The sequence below is a fragment of the Pseudochaenichthys georgianus genome, unplaced genomic scaffold, assembly GCF_902827115.2.
Source record: "Pseudochaenichthys georgianus unplaced genomic scaffold, fPseGeo1.2 scaffold_431_arrow_ctg1, whole genome shotgun sequence".
Lineage (NCBI taxonomy): Eukaryota > Metazoa > Chordata > Actinopteri > Perciformes > Channichthyidae > Pseudochaenichthys > Pseudochaenichthys georgianus.
Window position 1 is genome coordinate 146,498 of NW_027262996.1, and position 9,518 is coordinate 156,015.

The window sequence follows — 9,518 nt, forward strand, 5'->3', positions numbered from 1 at the left end:
CCTGAAAATGTTATGTATAATTATGTTACAGCTCTATAGTCTAATTACTGTTTGCTATTACAATAGACTGTTTCACTTCACTCCTACATACTTTATTTCTCCCTTTACTGCACTATTGGATTAATAATCTGCATATTAAACAATTTGCTATAAATTATATCCATTTTAGATTCCATTGTGTATTAAAATGTCAATTATTTTCATATTTGGTAGTTATTTCTTCTGCTAGATCCCCTTGATGGACTCCTAAATTGCCCTTGTGGTGTGATGCGGGAGACAATAAAAGGCTTATCTTAAAGTAAACCAAAATTCCTCTGTGGTGTTCATGGTATAATCAAGGTGAATTATCAAATGCTTCATTGAAAAACAAAACAAAGCAAAACACACAAAAACTGACAAAGTGTTCCAACTTCCTGTTGCCCTTTATTCAAACAGAAATGCATTCGCAGAATGCCAGATACCCTCTTTTGTCTCTGATCTCGTTTAAGAAGGTCCACATGTCTTCCATATGTTTAAACCTAAACTTGAATGGCTCCAAGATTGCCTCCATCTCATCCTCGTCACATTCGTCAGGCTTTTCCTCCCAAAGCTTGACAGCCTCTCTTAGTTGTGCTTCCCCCATGCTCACTGCATCGGGCAAATGCACCCTGGTGCACAAATGTTTGTGTGCCACCACCCATTCTGCTGCCTTCTTGCAGTCCTGCACGATCTTAGATGTTGGCTACGGAAAAGAGAAAATATATCATACCCACTGATACATATTAAGCATTAAGTAGCTTTTTGGCAGACTAACCCAAGGAAAGGGCGTCCTCCTTGGATATGATGTATATAACTAGTAAACAAGCCTACACTTCCATTGTTTTCTCCACATCTTTTCCAACTGAGACATCAGCTGGATGAGGCTGAAGTTGCTCCTCTTTCTAAAAAACAAAAAAACTTCAAATGTTCAAAATACAAGGGACTATTGCCATGAACTACCATACTTTTAGTAAAGTATGCTATTTTCAACATATTCTTTAGTTTAAGGACTGTCCTCCAACATCGTCCTAAATACTGATACCACGAGGAAGAATAAATGCAGTAAATATTGACAAAATACATATATATTTAAATATAGAGTGGTGAAACAAATAATGAAATTGAAGCTTTAGTGTGAGAGTAGATACAAACACAACTTAAATGAAATAGATTGCAATGCAAATCTGACCTCCGTGATGTCATCCAACTTCCTCTTCCTCATTCTGAACACTGGAGGCACCTCACCTCGCAGGAGGGCTTTAGATTTCTCTGTCCAGTGGGCAAACATTTTGCCATGACTCAAATAAAAAGGGTTAAATAAAGAAACAAATACAGGTACTGTTGGTATAACATTGTGTTTTTTAACCATTTCAAAGTTAATCTAACGTCAACATTTTAGTGGTCTCACCTTCCGAGGTCGAAATTCTCCATTAGCATGACACACCACCATTTTCGCAAAGCTGGCATGTCAGTCTAAAAAAGGAAAGAAATATATTATCACTGTATGTCAGATTAAATGGATTTTGAGTTTACTTTAAATGACCAGATCAACTTACAATAGTGAAATCATAGGGTGCATCTAGTATGGTGTAAAGGGCATACTATGAAAGAAAATATATAATTTAAAGAGCTTACGAAATGAAGGACAATACTGTTCTTATTACGATAATATATATACTATTATTAATGGGAAATCATGTCATTCATGACAATATGCCCGCAGTATTTATAAATCGTGGTTTATTACAACTTTCCATGCTCACTTCCGATGTTACACGACCGCTCCGAACAAAACAGCTTTCGCCGGTTAGTGACGTCACGCACGTCACGAGTAGAACACCTGTTGAATAATACACTACCTCTGTGGCTGATGTCGGACTCTGGAGACAGAATCGAGTGACAGACAAGACTCATTTGGCGGAGATCCGATGCGGCAACAGAACACAGACTGGTATACATTTGACTTTAATTCATAGAGATTCTCAATAAATAGTAAATAAATAATAATACATCGTAACGTAATGTAGCAGGCAAACTTGGCTCAGGCAACAGAACAGAGACTGGTATATACATTTGACTAAAATTCAGAGATTCTCAAAAAATAGTAAATAAATAATAATGACTGCTGAAATAACCAGTTTAGATACATATAGCTGGTCAGGCTGTTGTAAATTGTTGTTTATCCATCTATCACCAGCTTATGTTTAATAATAGTATTAAATATACCCTGCTGGGAGCTTACCAGGATTCCAGGTGACCAGCATACATTAAATACTGGTATGATTATTTAAACAAGAGAACATAAATATATTACAAAGATTCATTGTGTCATGAATTCTGGTATCTACAAAATAAAGACATTGTATAGTGTTCACAATAGTATTTTAATTTAATAAATAGCTAGTTAATATAATAAAATACACAGTAACAATACAATAATTATACAAATAACAACCAACCTGCAAATCAACCTACACATCAAAATAAATATATTATCTAAAACCGGTGCATTTGATTTAAAATAAAAGTAATACATAGAATTCAATATTTAAATGGTAACAAAAACCGTAACACTATGTATGATAAGAACAAGGCAACAAAGAAAGTGTTTGTTGTTTTTCCTTGTTCATGTCTATAATGTTTCCCGTTGTGTAGCGTCCAGCCTTTCCCAATCTGACCTGCACTTCTGTCTGTTGAAGCCACTTCTTGAAGCAAACTGAAAAGAAATGTACAGATATAAGTACACTGTAAAAAGAAAACTTAATATTTACGTTAACATTTGGGCTGCTGTGGTTGCCAGAACAGTTAAAGTATAATACATTACAAATTACAGTTGGTTGGCATAGAGTCTAGACGTTACAGTCAACAATTGCTTATGGTGAATTACAATGGCAAAAACAAATAGAGCTAGTGTACACGGTGCAGCTGTATTATCTGGGAAATAGAAGAATCGGATCAGGATTCGGTATTGGCAGACAATCAATATCAAATGAATCGGATCATTATTAGCATCTGATCACCTTTGTCGACTTGCAGCCTAAATACAAAGATAACTCCACTCCTCTCCTACCACTCTTACCTCTAATAAGCCTTGGTAGAACTAGTGTCCGAGTCATAGGGTCCAGAGGCCTGTACTACGAAGCCGGTTCAACCTAACCTGGATATGTTTGAGTTAGCCGGTTGGCCTAATCCAAAACATACGTGCTCTTGCTAAACGGTCCTACGACGCGGGTTATCAAGTGGATCGCTCAAGCCAGCCGTGTCCTATCTAGTTAGGTGCGCGTTCACATGAAAGGGGTGGTATCTGGAGCATTCGACCAATCACAAACATGGAGAAGCGTACCGACAGCGCAGCGTCATACTTCCTGAATGAAAAGTGCACTTTAATACTAGTCAAATATGAAGAAGTTAAACTTTAAACATCCATGACTTAAACACTTGATCAGGATCAAAGCCACAGAGCTGCACCTGCAAGGTGAACACAGCTGGGAACAGAACAAGTGTTTGAATGCGTACATTAACAGGTTTATGATATCACTGCCCCGTCTAAAACACGATCTGACTTTCATTACATTTGACTCGAGTGTTTCCTCAACTTAATGTGTTGCTTAAAATAATACTTCTGCATACAGTATGTGACACTGAGTGTTGCACGGCCAGATACGGCTCAGCTGACTCAGATCAGGAGATATATGATATATTATGAAGTGATATGCCGCGGACTGTACTTAATGTACTCTGATCCGGTTACTTATGTTGTGGCCGATATTTAAGTAAGCTTTCTTAACGCTAATGTTATAATAGTCAGATTGCTCTGAAGATGGAGGTGATATTCTATTAATGTTCACGTTCACACAGTCGGTGATTTCTGCCGGCCGTCTTTCCTGCGACGGCAGCTTTTCTGTATTTCCTTTCTCCTGTAATATGACTTGATCGCTTTAAACTCCGCACACTGAGCTCTGATTGGTCAGCAGGCAGTGCTTTCACTGAGTTGAGCTCTTAGCCTGCAACCTAACCTGCTCCGGGGCAGTTTAGCCGTTCAGCATAAGTTACCATGGAGATCTAGCCCGCTAAAAAGAGAACCAGCTTCGTAGGACCGGAAAGCCGGAGTTTTCCCTGAAGTTAGCCGCGAAGAGAACATCCTGCTTCGTAGTACAGGCCTCAGGACTGACTGAAGACATGTGGAACAGAGGACAGGCATGGTTCCATGTACAGGAAACTGGAACTTTGAACAGGTGTTTTCATCTTTTCTGCCTGAAGATTCACAAGTTCTTGATCAGGTGTTTGATGTGGGCTGGCATGATCCTTTCTGCAGCGATAAATAAAGAAAACAAAGATTTTTTTTTTAATAATGGTAATGATGGTAACAACAATAATATTAGTATAATTATGTATATAGCTAGCACTTACACAATTTCAAAGTGATTCTCACAACAAAAATAAAGAACAAAACAATATCAACAATAAAAAACAAATTATTACAGGAATGTTGAGACAAATAAATGTTTTTTTCAGGAAATGACCTTCCAAAGGCTAAATTCAAACTCAATACCATAAATAACTGGGTACCAAAGTGCTTTACCTGATAGAACACGCTCCACACGGAGCAGCAACCATCCGGCTCGGCCTTTTGCTGCATATCATCTCCTCCCTCTATCTCTCTCTCTCTGGTGTTAGGTTCCAGTAGATCTCTACTATCCAATAAAACAGAAATGCCCCAAAAAAATCATATTAAAAAAGTTAAAAACAATGACTTGCTGTTGGCATTGAAATGGATTAGAATCTCACCTTTTTCCTGGATGTCAGGAAGGCCATGGAGTCGTTCCCTTCAAGTCCGCAACCAGTCATAGGAGTTCAAATGCAAAGCCTGAATGATGACAAGAGCGAGAGACATACATTTTACAATTATATTTTTAATTCATACCAGAGCAGTGTGTACAGGCCCTGTACGACATGCAAAGAACAGATCAAATCCCCTGACAGACTCACACACTTTGGTGATGTCCTCATCTGATAATGATTCATTTTTTAGCAGCAAAGTAACATGTATGTCAGACCCAACTCATTTACAGTATGTTTTGCATCTCCTCAACAATGGTCTGTATAGTTGAGTAGAAAAAAACTGTCCCTACAATTTCAGGTAGATTAACACACATTTGTAAGAAAAGTTTACAATGAAGCACAAAATCCCTCTTTGTATTAAGCGAGCTGCCACAGAAAGTGCAGCTTAACATGCTAACCTTTGGTGAGCTACAGTAAAGCTAACTTCATGCTCAACACAAAACCTTTAACGTGCATTACATTGACGATTTTAAACACAACTTAACTTTCTCTACTTGTAAGATAACGTTTAGTTAACTTACCCTTAAATAACTACATCACGTTTTTCAGTGGAAACACAAACTGCAGAAAACGTTAGCTGCTAACTGTTGTTAGCTAAGACAGCTAGCTCTTAAGGGAAGTAACATAGCCTCATGGCAAACGTAAGGTTGAGTTAACGTAACGTTGTAAGAAAGCAAAACGAACCTTCGAGAAAGCGTTTACTCTCTCTCCTTAGCGGGCATTGTTGATTGTTCGAAACACGATCTCTTGATGTGCTGCCCCACACATCGTCGGTTTCATCGACCCCGGGTTACCTGGTCTAGCAAAGGTCCGCCTCGTACGACGCACTTGTTTTGTCCATATACGCAACATTTGATCATTTTTTGGCCACAAAAACATCCCATAACCAGATGTTGAGACGGCCCCACATCCCCATAAAACATATCGCTTGCCAATTATTCTTGGCGTCTTATTGCTGTGCATCCTTTGTCGTAATATTTGGCCCTTCAATGCATTCAAACGGGACTGAGCTCAGCTGTGTTCCACTCATGACGTCACCGCCGGAAATGGCCGAAGTTGATGTTTCCGGCGCAACGAACGATTGTTACTAACTGACAACTTTTGTATGCTGTTATAATCGTGATTTATTAAAAATAGATCAATAATAAAAAAATCATATGGCACATTCCACAATACAAATGCAACCTCTATCATATACTAAGCCCACTAACAGGTGCTAAAAGCATTTCGTAAGCTCTTTAATGTTATTATCTTAAAAACAACAGAGAATTCAATCAGACCAATAATGTAGCCTACCATCAACATGAAGATGCCACAGTCATTCCCATACAGTTGCCTGGGGAAACCCTAGCATGTCAGAAAGCATTTAGTTGTTTTGTTATGGTTTGACATTTCAGTTGAATATAAATGATACAAATGGTATACTATTACCTCTATTACCAAACCAGTCGTCTCTTTCCACGGTCCAGGATGTATTGACTGTGAAAGGTTTCTAGAAGGAAAAACACAGCTGTATGAAGATCTAAACAGGTCGCTATCAAAATGATCAATATGGTCCTCTTTCTTGCACAACACACACCATCAGAGGTGGCAAAAGTACACACTCTTTACTTAAGTAGAAGTACAGATACTTGTGTAAAAAAATAATTTGGTAAAAGTAGAAGTACTGATACAACATTTTACTTTAAAAAGTACAGGCTTTGTAATCACACTACAATGTAACTTTAAATGCCTATTTTCCTCAATGTACACGCCCCGGATTCCTATGACGAAAATAATAGAATGTCGCCAGTTGTCATGACTCACGTTATACTGCAACACCATAACAAAAACACATGCTTGTACATCGGCAAACACACACGGTTTCTCACACAATGCCACTGCCTCGTAGCAAACAAGACATACCGGCTTGTCTCCATTTATCACAAACTTGTGCTCAGTTTCCCATGTCTCGGTAAACGAGTGCATTAAATTGCCTCCATCAACTTTTTTGTTATTACCGCTGATGATAATAACGGCATAGGTGGCCTATGATAAGCAAATGATATGCTCTGCAAGTATATATATATTATATCGATACATTTTGTTTTGTCTGCGAAACAATACATTTAGACTGCATTCATTGTTTTGGATAGTGCAAACAGGTCACGCACCTTACCTTACTAATTTGCAAAAACCATCAGACGAGTCGTTCGGTGGGCGGGGAAAAAAACGTGTTCGTCAGAATCGTCACTTCCTGTACTGACAGTGGAGGTGTCCTGACACTGGAGGTCTGCACCGGAACTGTCCTGACAGTGGAGGTCTGCAGGCAGACCCCTCTCGGAAATTGTGTCCATACAACGTTTTCATTGTTACCAAGGTGGTTGCTAGGGACGCTGCTATCGATATTATTTCTGTTATGTTGTGTAACTGTTTAATGGTGTTATCTTTATTGCTACCCCCTTCCCCGTCAATGTATAGTGTTGGTCCACAGTGCAAACGTATAAGTTTAACAAAATCCACATCTAAAATTGTGGCATACGTTATTTTCCCCTGTGCAATTCTCCATTTACTCAACAATAACACATAATTATCCTTGTGTTTATTTATTTGTTTGATTAATAAACACAAGTTGGAGTCCGTCAGGACCGAGGGTCGGAGCAGCTCATTTGCTTTAGACAATTTTACACCCGGAAGTAAGTATTCTCCCCGCATCGCTTGACAAACCCCGTGATAGTCCTCAAGCTCTGTGATTGGATGTTTGAGTGTGCTCCGAGGGTTTACGCCGAGCGTCGAACAGCACTTGAAATGGGATGGAACCACGGCAGACTGTCAAAAACTGGACTTGAACGGGTCCACCCCGTCCCCCCCTCCCCCACCCCGTCCCCAGAACTACACATGCTGGCTATTGTGTTTCGCAACATGTTCTCTATCTATGGCACGTCTCTACTGGGAATTGTAGTTTTAAAAGACGTTTTCGTATTTCCCATAATAAGAAGTTGCCAGTATTAAACTGTGTACATCCCTGGAGGTCTAGGGGATAGGAAACACTCAAATGTAAAACATATAATTAATAAATGGGTGAAAATGGCTTGTGCCCTGTTTAGAGTAGGTGAGGTCCTGATAATTTATTCCGGTAAATTACTCTGACCTACTAATTGACCTGACCGAAGTTATTGAGTCTATGTAAGTTTACTGCTTGGCTCAGATCCACCAACGTCAGCAAGATCTCACCTCAACAGCAGCAAGACGGAGGCAATCCTGATAGGCACCACCGACCAGCTTGCCAAGGCCGCCAACATCACCCCCTCCCTTGATGGTCAGCTCATTCCTCTCTCCTCCGTTGTCACCAACCTCGGTGTAAGGTTTGACCCCACTCTGTCTTTCCAAGCCCACATCAAACATATCACCAAGACCTCCTTCTTTCACCTGAAAAACATTTCCCGACTGAAGCCCTCACTCTCAACTGATGACATCAAAAAACTGGTTCATGCACTCGTCTTCTCAAAACTAGACTATTGCAATGCACTCCTCTCCGGTCTCCCAGCCAAATCCATCAACCGCTTGCAACTTGTCCAGAACAGCACAGCCAGAGTTCTCACCGGTACACAAAGGTCCGCACACATAACCCCCATACTTGCACTTGCAACTACATTGGCTCCCAGTCCACTACAGGATCCAGTTCAAGGTTCTGCTCCTCACGTACAGAGCCCTGAATGGACAAATCCCAAAATACCTCTGTGACCTCATTCATACCCAGACATCTACCCGCTCTCTCCGCTCCAGCCACGCTCCTCTTCTTTACATCCCCCGCACACGTCTCCAAACAATGGGAGACCGAGCCTTCTGCTCATTCGCCCCGCGCCTCTGGAACTCCCTCCCAGATCAGCTGAGATCTGCCCCTTCCACCGAGGTCTTCAAAACCGGCCTTAAGACCCTCTTCTTTCGGCAGGCCTTCCAATAAACTTTGAGCACGGTACACCTGGAGTACTGCCATTTTTATCGCTATCTCCGACTTTTATTTTTGTACTCTATTTTATATTTTATTTTTTGATTTCTTATTATTATTACAATTATTTGTTTAATCTCTCAAAGTGTATCAGTATCCCTTGTTGTGAAGCACTTCGAGATTTGTCTTGGCAGATGAGAAGCGCTATATAAATTAAATATATTATTATTACCTCTATTAACTCCCCGAAGAACCAGGTTCAATTGACTGCTGTTTCTATTCAGACAACTCTTTTTAATCTGTTTAAGCGATCCCGAAGGATTTTGATATCAGTAAATGAGGTGTGTTCCTACCTACGTGTGTGTGGCAGGGTGCAGTCTTAGCTTTGAAGCAGGAGAGGAGATCACAGATTTTCTTTTAGTTGTCCCAGTCCAAAAGGTGAGATCAGTTTATTTGAAGAAAAAATAGGTCCAAACTAATACAGAGTCTTTACCTTTTAACACATTATAATCATATACAACATATCATGCTGGGGTTATATTTGTATCTAAAACCTTAATTCATATTTCTCATCTTTCCCAGATCCAAATAGAGTTATTCATAAGATTCCTGTACGTTCTAATAACGCCTTCCAGGTAGATCTATAGTACTATTAGTTCTAAGATTCCCGTACGTACTAATAACGCCTTCCAGGTAGATCTAAATAGTACTATTAGTTCTAAGATTCCTG

At 39.7% G+C, this 9,518-nt stretch overlaps 3 long non-coding RNA genes across 4 annotated transcripts; all 3 read right to left on the minus strand.

Annotated features, from left to right (window-relative positions):
• Positions 1 to 856: 856 nt before the first annotated feature.
• Positions 857 to 1,640, minus strand: LOC139433415 (uncharacterized). Its single transcript, XR_011642889.1, has 4 exons — positions 1,575 to 1,640; positions 1,427 to 1,491; positions 1,208 to 1,316; positions 857 to 920 (listed from the first exon to the last, which is right to left on the minus strand). It is a non-coding gene; the product is annotated as an uncharacterized lncRNA (long non-coding RNA).
• Positions 1,641 to 2,388: 748 nt separating this feature from the next.
• LOC139433416 (uncharacterized) lies at positions 2,389 to 5,770 on the minus strand. Of its 2 annotated transcripts, none has more exons than XR_011642891.1 (5): positions 5,545 to 5,770; positions 4,807 to 4,885; positions 4,601 to 4,709; positions 3,098 to 4,327; positions 2,389 to 2,734 (listed from the first exon to the last, which is right to left on the minus strand). It is a non-coding gene; the product is annotated as an uncharacterized lncRNA (long non-coding RNA). The 2 variants fall into 2 exon arrangements; XR_011642890.1 differs by having other exon boundaries at positions 4,601 to 4,712.
• Positions 5,771 to 6,140: 370 nt separating this feature from the next.
• On the minus strand, positions 6,141 to 7,116 carry LOC139433417 (uncharacterized). Its single transcript, XR_011642892.1, has 3 exons — positions 7,019 to 7,116; positions 6,292 to 6,352; positions 6,141 to 6,207 (listed from the first exon to the last, which is right to left on the minus strand). It is a non-coding gene; the product is annotated as an uncharacterized lncRNA (long non-coding RNA).
• Between the last annotated feature and the right edge of the window lie 2,402 nt (positions 7,117 to 9,518).